This window comes from Hyperolius riggenbachi, chromosome 8 (assembly GCF_040937935.1).
Source record: "Hyperolius riggenbachi isolate aHypRig1 chromosome 8, aHypRig1.pri, whole genome shotgun sequence".
Classification (NCBI taxonomy): Eukaryota; Metazoa; Chordata; class Amphibia; order Anura; family Hyperoliidae; genus Hyperolius; species Hyperolius riggenbachi.
In genome coordinates, this window is record NC_090653.1 from 22,986,688 (window position 1) to 23,007,140 (window position 20,453).

At 47.5% G+C, this 20,453-nt stretch overlaps 1 long non-coding RNA gene across 2 annotated transcripts in view; it reads right to left on the reverse strand.

Annotated features, from left to right (window-relative positions):
• Positions 1-20,453, reverse strand: part of LOC137528647 (uncharacterized) — a 323,545-nt gene that overhangs the window by 207,250 nt on the left and 95,842 nt on the right. For both annotated transcript variants that reach the window (XR_011023449.1, XR_011023448.1), the window contains exon 3: positions 8,974-9,231. This is a non-coding gene — a long non-coding RNA (uncharacterized lncRNA). The remainder of the gene's footprint in view (positions 1-8,973; positions 9,232-20,453) is intronic.

The window sequence follows — 20,453 nt, forward strand, 5'->3', positions numbered from 1 at the left end:
CAGGGATCAGAGCCCACCAACAAAAATCTCTGTTGGTGGGCAGAAAAGGGGGGGGGGATCACTTGTATGCTGAGTTGTACGGCCCTGCACCGAGCCCTTAAAGCTGCAGTGGCATAAATTGTAAAAAATAGCCTGGTCACTAGGGGGGTGTAAGCCTACGGTCCTCAAAGGAAATAAATGTCAGCCTCCATATACCTCTCACTTCAGTTGTCCTTTAAAGCAGGGCTATGATTTTAGGACCATGTGAGAGAAAACCTGTGCAAGCAGAGGGAGTGCATACTGCAAACTTCATGTAAATAAACGCCTGTCATTCAAAACCCCGGACTGCAGAACTGCAAAGCCAGACTGCCTAGCCGCCTACAGGTAATATGGATGCTGGGAAACCTGGGTGAAGCCATTACTAGAATTTTGTCAATACTGCTGATACTATTCCACTATAGCTTTACATGACTTACCTCTCGTACTAACCCTTCCCCTACGCTTAGCTCTAGCCAGCTATATGTCCAGTGCCCACACTGTACACCGGGCACCAGAGGAGCCTATAGGCACAGATCTCCTGGCACCCTAGACTCCGCCCTCCATGAACCTACAAACCCCTGCTGAACCGGACCGTAGTGTGCTGGCTGGCCCAGCTGTGACTCCTCCCCTACTTCCCTTGCCTGTCCTAGGTAGCTAGAGGTGCTCCTTACTATTAGGAAGCCAGAGGTTTAGGCAGTATTAGGCAGCTAGAGGTTCCCCCAGCGGAAGTTAGATGTCATCAGCAGAATGCTGAGAGTCAGGTGAGCAGCCTCTCATTTACACACGACTTGGGCCTCTGCACAGGGAAGAGGAGAGGGAGGCACTAGGGGAGGGAAGTGAGCCACCTTTCCAGCATTAGGCGCCTATAGGCAAGTGCCTACAGCGCCTTATGGTAAATCCGGCCCTGTCTATGGTGGTGCCCTACGCATCATCGTGCCATAGCGGCCGACGTGATGACATGAAGAGTCTCCGTTCAGGAAGAACAGGATGACCTTCAGCCCAAAAGTTGCCGGTAACGGAGGCGCCAGAAGGGCCGAGAGAGGAGTCAGGAGGACGCCGGGGGACCACGGAGCCTACGTCGGTGGGCTGGAGGAAGCCCCAGGTAAGAACCACTTTCATTTTGTTTCGAGTGCTTAGTTTCCCTTTAATCCTCCCATTTATAACCAAAAAGGTAATAAAAATAATCTGAACATTTGTATAGCGCTTTTCTCCTGTGGGACTCTAAGCGCTCAAGAGCTGCAGCCACTGGGATGCGCTCAGGAGGCCACTCTGCAGTGTTAGGGAGTCTTGCCTTGAACTCCTTACTGAACAGGTACTGACTCTAGCCAGGATCGAACCCTAGTCTCCCATGTCAAAGGCAGAGCCCTTAACCAGTATATCCAACAGTACACTATCCAGGTCCCCCAATCAACTCCTGCCCCACATCTAGAGATCCATTCGCCAGTCGCATCACAAACTCCGCCCGGCATCTAGAGATCCCTATTATATTGCTGTTCGCATCACAAACTCCGCCCCACATCTAGATATCCATATTATATCACCGGTCACATCCCAAACTCCGCCCCACATCTAGAGATCCATATTATATCGCCGGTCGCATCACAAACTCCGCGCCACATCTAGAGATCCATATTATATCGCCGCTCGCATCACAAACTCCGCCCCACATGTAGAGATCAATATTATATCGCTGGCCGCATAACAAACTCCGCCCCACATCTACAGATCCATATTATATTGCCGGTCACATCACAAACCCCGCCCCACATCTAGAGATCTATATTATATCGCCGGTCACATCACAGACCCCGCCCCACATCTAGAGATTCATATTATATCGCTTGTCGCATCACAAACCCCGCCTAGAGATCCATATTATATTGCCAGTCGCATCAGAAACCCCACCCCACATCTAGAGATCCATATTATATCGCTTTTCACATTACAAGCCCCTCTCCACATCTAGAGATCCATATTATATCACCGGTCGCATCACAAACCCCGCCCTACATCTAGAGATCCATATTAGATCGCTGGTCGCATCACAAACCCCGCCCAACATCTAGAGATCCATATTATATCGCTGGTCGCATCACAAACCCCGCCCAACATCTAGAGATCCATATTATATCACCGGTCGCATCACAAACCCCGCCCTACATCTAGAGATCCATATTAGATCGCTGGTCGCATCACAAACCCCGCCCAACATCTAGAGATCCATATTATATCGCTGGTCGCATCACAAACCCCGCCCAACATCTAGAGATCCATATTATATCACCGGTCGCATCACAAACCCCGCCCTACATCTAGAGATCCATATTATATCGCCGGTCACATCCCAAACCCCGCTCCACATCTAGAGACCCATATTATATCACCAGTCACATCACAAACCCCGCCCACATCTAGAGATCCATATTATATTGCCGGTCACATCACAAACCCCGCCCACATCGAGAGATCCATATTATATTGCCGGTCACATCATAAACCCCGCCCCACATCTAGAGATCCATATTATATCACCGGTCACATCCCAAACCCCGCCCCACATCTAGAGATCCATATTATAGCACCAGTCACATCACAAACCCCGCCCACATCTAGAGATCCATATTATATCACCAGTCACATCACAAACCCCGCCCACATCTAGAGATCCATATTATATCACCGGTCACATCCCAAACCCCGCCCCACATCTAGAGATCCATATTATATTGCAGGTCCCATCAAAATACAAATCACACATTTCAATTGGAAAACAAAACAAAAAAAAACCGGGATGAATCTTGGCGCTGACTTCCCCGCTGTCGGCGGCGCATACAGATCACCGAAGCACAATGACGATGACGGACAGATGAAAAGCGGGCTATTTCACAGGGGTGTTCGGTCGGCGCGCCGGTTTGTGGCGTGTGAAATGAGCGGAGGCGAAGGCTCGTCAACGCCTGGCGACTTCCATCAGGCACTCGCGCCATTGTTTCTGTTCTTTCACCTCATTCTTTTGATTTCTGCGTCCCGCAATGTTTCCCAGTGACTGATTTTTTGATTTGCATCCTATTGTCTGTCCTCTTCCATGTTTATCATATATGCACGTTCATTTTTATGCAGATCCGCGCGCCGCCACGCACGGCCGCCGCAGCCAAACAGCTGGGGGAATTAGCATGAAAATGGCGTGGCCTTTCGCGAGCTGTTTGTTCTTTAGAAATGAGGTGAGTATCTCTGAAATACCTTCCAAATAAACAGAGATAAAGGGGGGTGGGGGGGAGAACTTTATTGTTATTAAACGGAAGCGCATTAAAATGAGCCGCTTTCCATATAAAAGGGAGCGGATTAGACAATGTTGTGCCCTATTAAGTACAATAAATAGTGAACATTGCTCTGTTTTCTACCTGGAATCCTACTAGAGCTGATAGGAGGATCGGTTACAGCTAAGTGATTGGGGCCGCGCCTACAGCAACGCTTTCCATATAGCCAGGAGAGGCAGTCAGGGGCGTATCTAGAGGGGAGCAGGCCATGCTATCGCAGAGGGTCCCAGAGCTGTGGGGGGCCCCAACTACTAATCTCCCCTTCCTCCAACGAGATAAAAACAAGGAACACCAAGAGCCCCAATAGTGTAATATGTACTGGTAAATGGTTACTAGATAGGGTAAATATTAATACTCACAAACCAGGGTTACCATTAGGCAACCACTGTAAAGGCAGGTGGGAAGATTTTCCTGACCCCACTCAGGAATAAGAAGTCGCTCTCTGTAGATGAGAAAAAGGGGGTTCAACCCTCCACCCAGGGTGGGCTCAATATTATGCAGGAGAACAGATTCGCCAAAAGGATAAAAGGATTAAAAACCAAATTCTTGCTCCTTACCTCCTCCAAGTAGACACACAACGACTGTAGTAAAGACAGCCAATATATTTTATTTATGAACTCCAAATATGCAACGCGTTTTGCAGGTTTGATCCCGCTTCATCAGGCAATAACAACGGAGCAATAGCATATGTGGTCAGTAGAAGAGCCAGGCACCTCCCCTTCCTCCAATACAGAGGACCATACAGATCAGGGCTTCAATTCATCAAAAGCGGTTCGGAAAAAAACAAAAACAAGTTGGGAAAATACGGCATTTGCTGACATTTGTTGAGGCGTTTACCTCACAACTCGGTAATTTACCTCATTGCTCAGTAATTTCAGCTTCTCCCGCGGTAACAGCCTTGAAGAATTGACATTTTACTAAATGCTCCAGAAAAATCAGCTGTTTTCAGCATAAGGGCTCAAACCCACTACAGCGATTTTGTGAGCGTTTAGGGAGCAATTCAAAACGCTAGCGATTTCCCTAAATGCTCAGCTAATGTTAATGGATGGGCCAAATTCCACTGGAGCGATTGCGATGACCAAAATCGCAAAATGCAGGACATGCAGCATTTTAAGCGTTTAGCAATTAGCGATTCTGCAATGTAAAGTATATAAAAGCTGGCGTAATTGCTAGTCACAGCCTACGCAGAGCGATTTTGCTAGCGTTTTTACATTACTGCACCTTGTAAAAAAAATAAAATGAATTGGAGGAAACAATCAGAATTAAAAACGGTAATCGCTAATTGCTACACAATCGCTGGCAAAACACTTACACTTTTTAAAAACGCTCCCAAAATCGCCAGAAAACGCTTACAAAATGCTCATTAAAAACGCTAGCGATTGCGATTAGCGATGGCGCTTTGTAGTGGGTTCCAGGCCTTACAGAATGTGGTAATGCTTGCTGAGCGGAACAGCACAGAGATATACCGGAGCTGTGCTGCGGGGATGCTGCGATTGCTGGAGCAGGGTAAGTAACGGCGCCGGGGATCAGGGGGGTGGCGGGTACCTATACTAGTGCTCCTATTGCTGGCTAAATTATACTGGAGCACCTACACCTTGTTACTCTAATACTGGGGGACACCTGTACCTGGCTAACCCACACTGGGGGCACCTATATACCTGGGTACCTATATTGGGTGTACCTACTGTATACCTGGCTACCTTTATTGGGTCTACCTTTATAAGCATGCAGCCAGCGGAGTCACACCTGGAACAAGCATGCAGCAAGCGGAGTCACACCTGGAACAAGCATGCAGCCAGTGGAGTCACACCTGGAACAAGCATGCAGCCAGCGGAGTCACACCTGGAACAAGCATGCAGCCAGTGGAGTCACATCTGGAACAAGCATGCAGCCAGTGGAGTCACACTTGGAACAAGCATGCAGCCAGTGGAGTCACATCTGGAACAAGCATGCAGCCAGCGGAGTCACATCTGAAACAAGCATGCAGCCATCGGAGTCACACCTGGAAAAAGCATTCAGCCAGCGGAGTCACACCTGGAACAAGCATGCAGCCAGCGGAGTCACATCTGGAACAAGCATGCAGCCAGCGGAGTCACGTCTGGAACAAGCATGCAGCCAGCGGAGTCACATCTGGAACAAGCATGCAGCCAGCGGAGTCACACCTGGAACAAGCATGCAGCCAGCAGAGTCACACCTGAAACAAGCATGCAGCCAGCGGAGTCACACCTGGAACAAGCATGCAGCCAGCAGAGTCACACCTGAAACAAGCATGCAGCTAGTGGAGTCACACCTGGAACACGCATGCAGACAGCGGAGTTACACCTGGAACAAGCATGCAGCCAGCAGAGTCGCACCTGGAACTAGCATGCAGCCAGCGGAGCCACACCTGGAACAAGCATGCAGCCAGTGGAGACACATCTGGAACACGCATGCAGACAGCGGAGTCACACCTGGAAAAAGCATTCAGCCAGCGGAGTCACATCTGGAACAAGCATGCAGCCAGCGGAGTCACATCTGGAACAAGCATGCAGCCAGCGGAGTTACACCTGGAACAAGCATGCAGCCAGTGGAGACACATCTGGAACACGCATGCAGACAGCGGAGTTACACCTGGAACAAGCATGCAGCCAGCAGAGTCGCACCTGGAACTAGCATGCAGCCAGCGGAGCCACACCTGGAACAAGCATGCAGCCAGTGGAGACACATCTGGAACACGCATGCAGACAGCGGAGTTACACCTGGAACAAGCATGCAGCCAGCGGAGTCGCACCTAGAACAAGGATGCAGCCAGCGGAGTCACACCTGGAACAAGCAAGCAGCCAGCGGAGCAGCCAGCGGAGTCGCACCTGGAACAAGCAAGCATCCAGCGGAGTCACACCTGGAACAAGCATGCAGCCAGCGGAGTCACACCTGGAACAAGCATGCAGCCAGCGGAGTCACATCTGGACAACAAGCAAGCAGCCAGCGGAGCCACACCTGTAACAAGCAAGCAGCCAGCGGAGTCACACCTGGAACAAGCAAGCAGCCAGCGGAGTCACATCTGGAACAAGCATGCAGCCAGCGGAGTCACACCTGAAACAAGCATGCAGCCAGCAGAGTCACACCTGGAACAAGCATGCAGCCAGCAGAGTCACACCTGAAACAAGCATGCAGCTAGTGGAGTCACACCTGGAACAAACATGCAGGCAGTGAAATTGTACCACTGTGGGAGGGGAGGAGATACAAACTATTGCAAGGAGATCTCACCACTGTGGGAGGAGACACCGGATACAACTCATTAATACCCACCTATACATAATAAATTGACCTCTAATAAGTTTAATTTGCATAAATCTCTAGTAAACAGCAAAGATGCAAATCCCTTTTGCTCAGTTCCTCGCAGACGTTTATTTTCATCAGATCTCTCTGCTAATGGTAATTGATTATAAATAAGTGGACCTTGCGTATTTTAAGGCATCTTTGTCATGTTTACACGAAAGAGACGGTAAATCTGCAATTAAAATAATTAATGAGAGAGGGAGGGGAGTTCTTTTTTCGTCTGCGACAAAGATTTGCGTAAAATGTAAATTCTGTCAGATGCGGTAATGGGGGCCGCAGATGCCGCCTGACAACGGCTGTGATTTTCCCAGTGCTTTGAATGCCAACTAACTTGTTTACCCTCTTCACCGATTGCCAAGTTTACTGTCAATTTGCGCACAATTTCCATTTCTGCTGTTTATTCCGGGGCCCTTTTGATGGATCCGTCTTGCAGACTTATCTCTTTGCATGTAGACAAACTAATTAATATTTTCCCCGCAGGCAAATATTTTTCTTAGATGTAAAAGTGGGTTAGATTCGCGCCGCGCTTTGTTCTGTCAGTCATCCCTCTGTTATTTTCCGTTTTTTCTTTTCTTTTGCGCGGAGACGTTTTCGAGAGCGTGTCACTTTTTATGTTCTACATCACACCGACATATAGATTTGCATTAAACACAGCGCAGAACATCCCGATAGGAGGAGGAGGGGACACGGATTCCGAGTGCCGGAGACAAAACGCTGACGGTTCTGCCCTCGCCTGGCGACGGGTCACGCAGCGGGGAGGGGGTCGCCGGAGTACGGAGCCTCGTCCGATGGTGTTATCTTGCTGAAATGATCACTAATTCTATTATTGTAGGTCTGATTCACACCTAAAAACGAAAACGCCAGCCTTTTGCGTTTTTGTGCGCTGTTTTTTTTCCCCCCTCCCGATGCTCCCCTGCGCGCTGCGTTTTTGGTAAAAGCGCTTTTCTAAGCAGTTTTCCAGGGCAGTTTTGTCATTTGCTCCCTGACGCAAGTCAGGAAGTGAACTCATTGACCCGGAAACGAATAAATACAATGTATTTATTCTAAAAACCACGAACGCAGTCGCCACATAAAGCGGTTCTGTGAGTGTTTAGCGCTCTTCCTATACCTTCCATTATAGCAAAAACGCCCCAAAAATGGTCCAGGAACCACCTTGCTGAACGCACAGCACACGAACCGCGCTGATATGAACCTTCTCATAGAGATTCATTCAACAAGCGATTTGTGGCCGATTTCAAAAATCGCCTGCGCTTGAAAAAAGGTCGAAAACGCCCCTAGTGTGAACGAGCACTGATTCCTCAATGTATCCCATGTAACGGAAAAACGTTCCTGTTCAGGTTTATTTTGGGGGAGTTTTTTGGACAGTGCAAAAAGGGACCTAAAATGTCACAATAGATGATTTGGGTTGAGCAGCACAAGTTGCAATTTGGCAACAACGTATTCTGAAAGGTTCATTTGCGGCTGTGGTACGACCAGTGTCTCGGGAGAGGTTGGTTTGGTTGCGGTTGCTCAGATAGGACATAGCCAAAAGCACAAAATGGTAATGAGCAGGGGAGTAACTAGAAATCATTAGGCCCACCTGCAAACATTTGGCCTCTGCCTAATTTCGCACCAAATGTAGTGGTTAACAGCAGAGCCCCCACGCATGCTACCAAAATTGCTAGGTATGTTAAGGGGAAGAGTGGGAACCAGTCAATAAAATTTTTTCAACCAAAAAAAAAAAAAAAACCTTGTAGTTTTTGAAAAATCGATTTTAAAGGACACCCGAAGGGGAAAATAAAATAATGAAATAAACAATTGTATCTATCTTCCTTCTCTTAAAAATGACTTTCTAAGATATTCCACAGCTTTATTTTATATTTAAATCTACTTTTAAGTTTTTACTGTTGTATTGTTTTTGCTCAATGACACATTCATTGAAGTATGCCAGAGCTAAAATCTATGAACTATTGATCCTTTTTATCTCTTTCCTCCTCTCAGAAGCCATTTTCTGCTAGGAAAGTGTTTATAGTTGAAATTTCTTATCAGTGAGAGTCACACTGTTATCTGACCCAGTCCTAACCTGGATGGGAGCTGCCACTTACATTCCTGATATTTAACTATTTCAGGCAGATAAAGAAAAAAAGGAACACAGCCTAGTTATTTGTGTGCTAGGCACTGTACATACACATGTCGGTCTCATCATGTCACACGTCACTTTGACCTCGGGTATCCTTTAAAATTTCAACTGAAAAATGTTTTTAAAACTCATTAAAATCACATTTTGCTGCGGTACACTTTAAAGGGAGCCTAAAGTGGCACTAAAGACCCTAGTTTAACTTACCTGAGGATTTTTCCAGCCACCCTGCAGTCATCCTGGTCGTTGCGTTCTTCTCCCTTCAGCCCCTGTGCCCCTCCGAAACTTGGCCAGCTCAGCCAGTCATGGGCTGCTCCTTATGCAAGGCTCCTTATCCACGCACCTCCTTAAACATGCTCCAGTAGCCAAAAGCGTTTGGCGCATGCGCAGATGCAATTTTTTTATTGGGCAGCACAGGATGTATGATCGAGGGGCCCTGTCTGCAGCTTTTGGATGGACACAGCACTGAAAGGAAAAGAAAAGAAAGACGGCCATTTTACTGAGTTTAAATAAAACCTTTTTCCTTGGAAATTTTCAAATCAGTTTTCTCAAAAACTACAAGATCTTTTTGAATATTTTTTTTTTTACTTGTTCCCACTATTCCCCTTCACATATGTAGCAATTTTGGTGAGGATAGCATGTATAGGGGATTTTCGATTAACTGCTTAAAGTGAACAAGAGACGAAGTACCCTCGTGCATTTTACCATATATATCAGTGGGAACATTAGAGACAACACCTACCCTGCTCTCTGTTTCATCCTTCACTGCTCAGCCGGCTTCTTAGCAGCCCTGATGAAATCCCCCACTGAGCATCCAGCCTGGGTTTACTCAGGAATCATTATAGCTGAGTCTGCCTTCTCTGATGTCTTTTCAAGCCCAAGCCTGCCCCCTTCTGGCTTTGCTATAATGACTCAGCTATAATGATTCCTGAGCAAAGCCAGACTGAATGCTCAGAGGGGGATTTTATCAGGGCTGATAACAAGCAGGCTGAGCAGTGAAGAATGAAACAGACAGCAGGGTAGATGTTTTCTCTAATGTTCCCACTGATATATATGGTAAAATACATGAGGGTGCTTCGTCTCTGGTTCACTGTAAAGTGGTCTGAAAGTCAAGCATTTCTGAAAGCTCTAAAAGTTTCCTTACAGCTACTTTCCCAGAAGAAAAGTCTAGCAGAACATCACTGAAATGGTTCAACAAAGCACTTTCACCTGCTATTCAGCTTCAAATCTGCATCCAAACTGGAGATAACAGTATTTTTTTTACTTGTTAAACACAAATGTATCAACACTGGGATGTAAACAAACACTCTGAGAAACTGTCTCTGCTTCCGGCACACACACAGTTCAGAATAGCTCATTAGAAGGTTTTAATAGAATTATAAAAAGCAGTTATAATGGGAAAAAATAAAATGCAATGACAGCTTTCAGGGTAAGAAAAACTACACTTTGGAGACTTGTAATTTGTAGACAGACAATATTACTTGTGCACAAAAGCAAATATGATAACTGTATGAATAATAAAAAGTAGGAAAACACATTTTTATTGAATGTTATGTCAAAGTTTCAGACCACTTTAAAGTGACACTTAAAGAAGAACTCCAGTGAAAATAATGTAATAAAAAATGCTTCATTTTTACAATAATTATATATAAATGATTTATTCAGTGTTTCCCCATTGTAAAATCTTTTAAATCCCTGATTTACATTCTGACATTTATTACATGGTGACATTTTTACTGCTGGCAGGTGATGTAGCTGCTGCATGCTTTTTTGGCAGTTGGAAACAGCTATTTCCCACAATGCAACAAGGTTCACAGACAGGAAACTGCCAGGAGTACCACGGTTCCTGGAGTTTCTTGTGGGAGGGGTTTCACCCCAATATCAGTCATACAGCGCCCCCTGATGGTCTGTTTGTGAAAAGGAATAGATTTCTCATTTAAAAGGGGGTATCAGCTACTGATTGGGATAAAGTTCAATTCTTGGTCAGAGTTTCTCTTTAAGCCTGAAATAAAAAAATCAATTTTACTCACCTGGGGCTTCTACCAGCCCCCTGCAGCTGTCCCGTGCCTTCGCAGTCACAAACTGATCCTCCGGTCCCCCGCTGCCAGCTAATTTTGTTTTCGGCGACAGGCCTACTAACGCATCTGCTTCTTCGTGTTCCAGTCCGCAATAGCATCCTGTGCCTACGCAGGACGCTATCGCTGACGAGAACGCAAAGAAGCAGACACATGGCCAGGCCTGCACAGTGAGCCTGTCAACTGAAAACGAAAGTAGCTGGCGGCGGGGACCGGAGGATCCGTGAGTGACTGCGAGGGCACGGGACAGCTGCAGGGGCCTGTTAGAAGCCCCAGGTGAGTAAAACTGATTTTTTATTTCAGGCTTAAAGAGAAACTTCAGCCTAAACAAGCATATTGTCATTAAGTTACATTAGTTATCTTAATTAAAATAAATAGGTAATATAATCTCTTACCCACCGGTTTTAAAAGAACAGGCAAATGTTTGATTTCATGATGGCAGCCATCTTTTTGGTTGAAAGGAGGTGACAGGGAGCATGAGACACAGTTCCAACTGTCCTGTGTGCTGATCACCCCTCCCAGTTGCTAGGCAACGTGAACAACAACATAGGAAATCCCATCATGCTTTGCACAGCATCAGGGAAAAAAGCCCGGGCAGTTTTCTTTGATGGGTGGAGCTTAGCTAAAAATACAGCTAAAAATGATGCTTTGGTAAGAAAAACAAAGTTCTGATGCTGTGAAACTGAAAACCCGAGGTGTGTTTAAAAAATGTTATCTGCATACAGAGGCTGGATCTGCCTATACAGCCCAGCCTCTGTTGCTATCCCAAACCCCACTAAGGTCCCCCTGCACTCTGTAATCACTCATAAATCACAGCCGTGCTGTGCGGCTGTGTTTACATCTGTAATGTCAGTCTCAGCTGCTCCCCCGCCTCCTGCAGAGCTCCGGTCCCTGCCCCGTCCCTTCCCTCCAATCAGCAGGGAGGGAAGGGAGGCAGGCGGGGACCAGAGTTCTGCAGGAGGTGGGGAGAGCAGCAGACTGACACTATAGAGATAAACACAGCCAGCTCTGACAAGCTGTTTGTCAGCAGCGTGGCTGTGATTTATGAGGGATTGCAGAGTGCAGGGGGACCTTAGGGGGGTTTGGGATAGCAACAGAGGCTGGGCTGTATAGGCAGATCCAGCCTCTGTATGCAGATAATATTCTTCAAACCCACCTCGGGTTCTCTTTAAGAAACACCAAGCCTTTTCAGTTCTGCTGGGTAGATTTTTAGTCTGGAGGTTCGCTTTAAGCATCCCTTTAAGTCAGGGCAAAATTACCAAAGGATTACACATAATCAATTTAATTACATGTGGCTGTGGTTGAGAAATTATACGCAACATTTTTCGTAATCATAATTACCAGATTCCCATCATCACTACTCGTCGTCCATCAGTAAGAGAGTCTGGAGCGCTTCATCGCAATGCGAACCATCAATCGCCCTCGCCAGGAACGCCGGCTACACACACAGCACAGCCAGTGGCCACAAGAGGGGAGGATTCCTGCATTATTCATGGTCCTGATTACATGCGATAATTATACCGTCGCATTTTAATATCACAAAACGTAATTTCAAACAGGCTTCACGAGCAGCGCGGCCAACATTCCTCCGCATCACAACGCGATTGAGCCGCCGCCCACATCTGGCACAGAGGAATTGGTAACAGTCCCTGCTGCGTATGATCTGCTCACCTGGCAGATGTCACCAAACTTTAAAGCCATCAGCTGTCACCAATAACTTGTCACCGGGACGGAACGGAATGCTGGACGGATGTCATAGCGCCACATAGCTGCTGTGCAAGGTCATTGCAATGCTAATCTACAGCAGAGCCTGTCCCTGGCAGTGTATATAGTGCTGTACCCCTCACCCCTCAGTGTACAGCACAGCCTGTCCCTGGCAGTGTATACAGCGCTGTACTCCTCACCCCTCAGTATACAGCACAGCCTGTCCCTGGCAGTGTATACAGTGCTGTACCCCTCCACCCCTCAGTGTACAGCACAGCCTGTCCCTGGCAGTGTATACAGCGCTGTACCCCTCACCCCTCAGTGTACAGCACAGCCTGTCCCTGGCAGTGTATACAGCGCTGTACTCCTCACCCCTCAGTGTACAGCACAGCCTGTCCCTGGCAGTGTATACAGTGCTGTACCCCTCCACCCCTCAGTGTACAGCACAGCCTGTCCCTGGCAGTGTATACAGTGCTGTACCCCTCCACCCCTCAGTGTACAGCACAGCCTGTCCCTGGCAGTGTATACAGCGCTGTACCTCTCACCCCTCAGTGTACAGCACAGCCTGTCCCTGGCAGTGTATACAGCGCTGTACCCCTCACCCCTCAGTGTACAGCACAGCCTGTCCCTGGCAGTGTATACAGCACTGTACCCCTCACCCCTCAGTGTACAGCACAGCCTGTCCCTGGCAGTGTATACAGCGCTGTACCCCTCACCCCTCAGTGTACAGCACAGCCTGTCCCTGGCAGTGTATACAGTGCTGTACCCCTCACCCCTCAATGTACAGCACAGCCTGTCCCTGGCAGTGTATACTGCGCTGTACCCCTCACCCCTCAATGTACAGCACAGCCTGTCCCTGGCAGTGTATACTGCGCTGTACCCCTCAATGTACAGCACAGCCTGTCCCTGGCAGTGTACATAGCACTGTACCCCTCAGTATACAGCACAGCCTGTCCCTGGAAGTGTATACAGTGCTGTACCCCTCCCCCCTCAGTGTACAGCACAGCCTGTCCCTGGCAGTGTATACAGCGCTGTACCCCTCAGTATACAGCACAGCCTGTCCCTGGGAAACAGGGCTGCTCCTCTGCAGTGTTCTCCATCTATACAGGGGGCTGATCTGTCCTTGGTGCTGAAGGCTGCTAGCCCTCTCATGTTTGTATTCTGGATACAGTAAATGCTTTAGTATATATGTAGAGATGATGGGCAGATCCAACAAAACAATGGCCTTGATTAATTAAGCTGCACTTCTAAAGCAGCAGAGCTTAAAGAGGAACTCCAGTGAAAACAATATCAGTCATACAGAGCCATCTGATGACCTGTTTGAGAAAAGGAAGATTTCTTATGGGAAAGGGCTACTGATTGAGATGAAGTTCAGTTCTTGGTTATGGTTTCTCTTTATTCACTTCACTCCAAAGGCGGTTTTTACCCTAAGGGCCCTTTTCCACTAGCAATCGCTAGCGTTCGTTCTGAACGCTAGCGATTGCGATTCAGCAAATCGCATAGCAAAATCGCGGCAAAAATCATTCCACGGCGCGATCGCGATTAAGTAAAAAACGAATTGCGGTAGTGGAAATACCTACCGCGATTCCTATGTTAAAAAGCAAACCGTAGCGATTTTAAAATCACTAGTGGTTTGCGGTTTTGCGATTAATCAATCGCAAACGTTGTAGTGGAAAAGGGCCCTAACGGACAAGAGCGATTTTCACCTTTCAGTGCTCATCCCTTTCATTTGCCAATAGCTTAATCACTACTAATCACAAAAATTGATCTATATCTTGTTTTTTTCACCACCAATTGGGCTTTTTGGGGTTGATATTTGTTTTCTGTAATTACTTTATTTTTTATGCCTTTTATAGGAAAAAACAAAGAAAAAATGAAAAAAAAAATACACTTATTTCTCCAATTTCATCCCCTATAGCAGTGTTTCCCAACCTATGTGCCGCGACACATTCATGTGTCGCGGCAGTCTCGGGGATGTGTCGCCGCTCTGCTGTCTTCCTCCCACGCTCTCTGCCTCTGCTTCGTGTAATTAGAGCAGGGCTACAAGAAAATGGCCGCCGATGTCCACAAACACGGACGACGGCGGCCATTTTGTTGTAGTCCTGCTCTAATTATACACAGAGTGGAGATAGAGCAGAGAGAGCGGAGGCGCTGAAGAGATGTCATCGCTGGAATTCACGGAGCTGGGTGAGTGAGCCGCCTGCTCATACTACCTGGGGGGAACACCAAGCTCCTATGCTTGGCTACCTACACCTAACATCCTAAACTGGGGAGGCCTATGCTTAGCTAACCATACTTTTGGCACCCTACAAACCTATACTGCGGGCACCTATATACTTTTACTGCAGGCACCCATATACCTATGCTAAGGACACCTATATACCTATACTGCGGGCACCTATATAGAAATACTGCAGGCACCTACATACCTTTACTGGGGGCACCTATATACCTATATTACAGGCACCTACATACCTATACTGCGGGCACCCATATACCTATAATGCAGGCACCTACATACCTTTACTGGGGACACCTATATACCTATATTACAGGCACCTAAATACCTATACTGAGGGCACCTACATACCTATACTGCGGGCACCTATATACCAATACTGCAGGCACCTACATACCTTTACTGGGGACAACTATATTACAGGCACCTACATACCTATACTGCGGGCACCCATATACCTATAATGCAGGCACCTACATACCTTTACTGGGGACACCTATATACCTATATTACAGGCACCTAAATACCTATACTGCGGGCACCTATATACCAATACTGCAGGCACCTACATACCTTTACTGGGGACAACTATATTACAGGCACCTACATACCTATACTGAGGGCACCTACATACCTATACTGCGGGCACCTATATACCTATAATGCAGGCACCTACATACCTTTACTGGGGACACCTATCTATACTGCAGTCACCTACATACCTATACTGAGGGCACCTATATACCTATATTGCAGGAACCTACCCCTGACTTTCTATACTACTGGGGGCACCTATGCTGTGCTACCTATATTGAGGGTACCTACACCTGACTTCCTTTACTGGAGGCACCCATACTTGGCTAACTAACTACTTATACTGAGTCTGAGGGCTTTTTTTTTTTAATGGGGGCTGGGGGGCAAACCGTGGCTAAAATGCGCAGTGTAAATTGTCGCTGCTGTGCGATCATTCTAAATCAGGCGGGGGATGTGTCACGGAGATCTGAGCATTTGGCGTCATGTGTCACGACTTCGAAAACGTTGGGAACCACTGCCCTATAGTTTTAATATAAACACTGCTACTGTACATAAAACTCACACATTGCATCTGCCTATTTGTCCTGGTTATCACAAGATTTTAATTATGGCCCTAGCACAAAGTATGGTGACAAGATATTATTTGAAAATAAAGGTGTATTTTTTCTACGGTGATTTTTTCTTTCTCTTTTTTCACGCGCACAGCGGAGGCACACACATGCACGCGCACAGCGGAGGCACACACATGCACGCGCACAGCGGAGGCACACACATGCACGCGCACAGCGGAGGCACACACATGCACGCGCACAGCGGAGGCACACACATGCACGCGCACAGCGGAGGCACACACATGCACGCGCACAGCGGAGGCACACACATGCACGCGCACAGCGGAGGCACACACATGCACGCGCACAGCGGAGGCACACACATGCACGCGCACAGCGGGAGCAGCACTGTTTGACTTTCAAAAACGTCCTGGAGCCGTTAAGAGGCTCTAGCAGGATGTTTTTATAAGTCAGCTTGTCATTAAGTGGTTGACGTGAGGGAGCGCTCGCTAAGAAGAAGAGTGGCCGCTAGGCACACCTCACATAGCAGAAGCATCTGGAATTGCCCGATTCATGATAGCCTGCCCATATTATATGCACTTTGTAATTGGTTTACATGCTCATGATCATATTACCTCTTATACTATATACTGTATCTGCACCTTTTTGCACTTGCTTGAACATATAGCACTTTAATTCCTGGCAGCTTTTCATTGACATGCTTTTTTGACCATTCAGGATCCGGGTCCCACTATTCCACTCTTGGTTCACACGGATATGTACAGCAGCATTTAGGGTTTACTAGTTGTATTTTGGAGTTGAGGCATTTGAGATTTTACATATGTATTACTCCAACATATATTACTCCGCAATATCACACGCCACTGCCCCCGCGCACCTAATCGCCCATGTCAGGCCAAGATTCTTCAGCTTGCTTAACCACTAACAGACTGCTCCACGCCGATTGGCCTGCAGTGCGGCAGCCCCCGGACCGCTCCACGCCGATTGGCCTGAGCAGCGCAGTAGCCCCAGGACCGCTCCACGCCGATTGGCCTGAGCAGCGCGGCAGCCCCCGGACCGCTCCACGCCGATTGGCCTGAGCAGCGCGGCAGCCCCCGGACCGCTCCACGCCGATTGGCCTGAGCAGCGCAGCAGCCCCAGGACCGCTCCACGCCGATTGGCCTGAGCAGCGCAGCAGCCCCAGGACCGCTCCACGCCGATTGGCCTGAGCAGCGCGGCAGCCCCCGGACCGCTCCACGCCGATTGGCCTGAGCAGCGCGGCAGCCCCCGGACCGCTCCACGCCGATTGGCCTGAGCAGCGCAGCAGCCCCAGGACCGCTCCACGCCGATTGGCCTGAGCAGCGTGGCAGCCCCAAGACCGCTCCACGCCGATTGGCGTGAATGGCTGCAGGCGGAGGTAGCAGGGGATCATGCTCCGCTCCGCCATCAGTCTCCCAGCAGCGATCGCCCTCTATTTACTCTGTACATCGCTGCGATCTAAGGCAGCGCTGTACTGGGCACAGCTTTTGTAGTGCAGGAAGTGATCGGTTGTCATTGGCTGATGCTTATGACAGCCGATCACGCTGATTGGCTGGCGAGGGGGAGGGAGGGAGGGGGATTGAAAAAAAAAAAGATAGTAAATGTATTTAAAAATAAATATTTATTAAAAAATAAACATGCCGGCAAGGATAAGACCCCACCAACAGAAAGCTCTGTCGGTGGGCAGAAAAGGGAGGGGGGGGGGAAATCACTTGTGTGCTGAGTTGTATGGTCCTGCAGTGAGCCCTTAAAGCTGCAGTGGCCTATTTTGTTAAAAATGGCCTAGTCACTAGATGGGCTAATCCAAAACCTGTCGGTTCTGTCAGATTTCTACTACCTACTGTGAGTGACAGCAACATAGGAGAAAAGTAATTTATGGCTCATTTTACTCTGGAAAAAACATACTTCTATATTGTATATGTTTACATATATTTTTAAATTGTAAGATTTTCGCGACAGAGGTCCTTTACAGTAAGTGGTTTTAATTGATACATTCGATTCATCGACTGGGCATGCTTGTTGCGCCACACAATTTTATCCGATTCAATAACATTTTTGAATGGTACAGTCGATCAGGCCATAATGGTCACCTTAAAGTGGAGCTGAACTCTTGCACAGGACAAAAGGAAAACATAAAGAAATGCACCCTGTATGTATTTAGAGAGTTTAGCCAGTCTAACTCCTCCTCCTCTGTGTCTAATCACAAGTTGTAATTTGATCTCTCCCCTGTGCCACCTGACTGCCATGGCAGATAAGCTCATTTGAAAGCACAGGCTGTTATCAATATGTCTGCTTCCATGAAAGCAGGAAGTAGAAACAGTGCAGATTTATTGCAGGATTTGTAGCCGATACAACGAAGAAATGTTTTTCTGTAAAGTTTATAATGCCGCAGCTTAGCTTTTAGAGCGGAGATGAAGTTCTGTGTTCAGGTCCGCTTTAAAGAGAACCTGTAACAAAAAAGAAAACCCTCTGGGGCATACTTACCTCGGGAGGGGGAAGCCTCAGGGCCCCAATGAGGCTTCCCCGACCTCTGAAGCTTGGGGGAATCCAGCGCGGCTCCTCCGAAACCCCCCCAGACAAGCCTAACAAGCGGTGGTGGGCCGAAATTTATCATCGAAATTCGCAATTACGCACCGTAACGCAAAATTTCAGAGAAAATCGTAATTTCGTATGTAATAGTAATATTTTAAAATGTCGCGTAATTTTACATGCAATTTTCACTAAATTTCACGTCATTTTGTGCCGAGTTTAGAGGTTAGTAGCAATGCCCCCATACAAGCTATTGCTGCCAATATTGCTACATATGTTAAGCAGAATAGTGGGTAAAAGTTACAAAAATAATTTTTCAAAAAGACCTTGTAGTTTTTGAGAAACTCGCTTTTAAAAATGCAAAGAAAAATTATTTTTAAACTGTCATTTTTCCAAGTTTAAAAAACATTTTTTACTTGCATTTTTAATATCGAGTTTCTCAAGTCTTTTTGCAATTTTTTTTTTTTTTTTGCTTGCACTCACTATTCTCCTTAACATGTGTAGCAATGTTGGAGTCAATAGCATGTATTGGGGCTTTGCTATTCACTGCTAAAGTTGGCAAGTAATTACACAAAATGTCAAAAAATGTTATGTGAAATTATGAATAACTACACAAAATCAGTTGCATTTGCAAATCACAATTACATATAAGCGTAAGTGTGGTTGCAAAAATGTATGTGAAAATTGGCAAAATCCTAATTTGTTGATTACGATCACCACTATTGACAAGCGGTGGTATATTTACCCTCTTTCCCTGAAATATAAGCCCTACCCTGAAAATAAGCCCTAGCGGAAGTTAAAGAGGAGGAAGAGGCAGCCAGTAAGTGGGGACACAGTGGTGCAGTGCCAATCAGGCACTGATCCTGTCATCCCATCACACAGCAAGGTTATCAGCTGTGTGCAGGGATGACAGGGCAGGTGCCTGATCAGTACAGTAGCATACTTTCCAATCCATGAACATCACTGTACAAAGGAACAGCAAATGTTCTGCTGAGAGACACTTCCTTATAGAAATATAAGACATCCCCTGAAAATAAGCCCTAGCACATCTTTTAGAGCAAAAATTAGTATAAGACACTGTCTTATTTTCGGGGAAAGACGGTACCTCTCCGGGATCCTGCGCAGGCGCACTAGCGGCTATTCATTCGGGTAAGACAGAAATAGCCGAGCCCCATTGTATCCGCTCTACTGCGCAGACGCAAAAGGACTCGCAACTGCGCAGTAGCGTAGATATGATCGGGTCCGGCTATTTCCACTTTATCCCGAATGGAGAGCCGCTAGTGCGCCTGCGCAGAATCGCGGTAGGTAAATATTTACCTCACCGCAGTTTGGTGGGTCCCGGCGATTGATCGGAGGGAAGGAGAAGGACTGAGGAAGCCTCGTTAGGATTTAGAGGCTTCCCCGTCTCGAGGTTAGTAACCCCCACAGGGGATTTTTTCAGTTACAGATTCTCTTTTAAGCTTTGAAATGTACAAGTGTGCCAGGAGAGAGGAGACATCTTGTTAAAGAGACTCTGAAGCGAGAATAAATCTCGCTTCAGACCTCATAGTTAGCAGGGGCATGTGTGCCCCTGCTAAAACGCCGCTATCCCGCGGCTTAATGGGGGTCCCTTCACCCCCGAAAATCCCCTCCGTGCAGCGGGGGAGCGCTTCCTGGTTGGGGCAGGGCTAACCGCCGCAGCCCTGCCTCCAGCCGCGTCTATCAGCGGCGCATCGCCGCCTCTCCCCCGCCCCTCTCAGTGAAGGAAGACTGAGAGGGGCGGGGGAGAGGCGGAGATACGCGCTGACAGACGCGCGTGGGGCAGGGCTGCGGCGGTTAGCCCTGCCCCAACCAGGAAGCGCTTCCCCGCTGCACGGAGGGGGATTTGGGGGTGACGGAACCCCCGTTAAGCCGCGGGATGGCGGCGGTTTAGCAGGGGCACACATGCCCCTGCTATCTATGAGGTCTGAAGCGAGATTTATTCTCGCTTCAGACTCTCTTTAACATTATGATCCAAAGTGAGGAATTACAGAAATA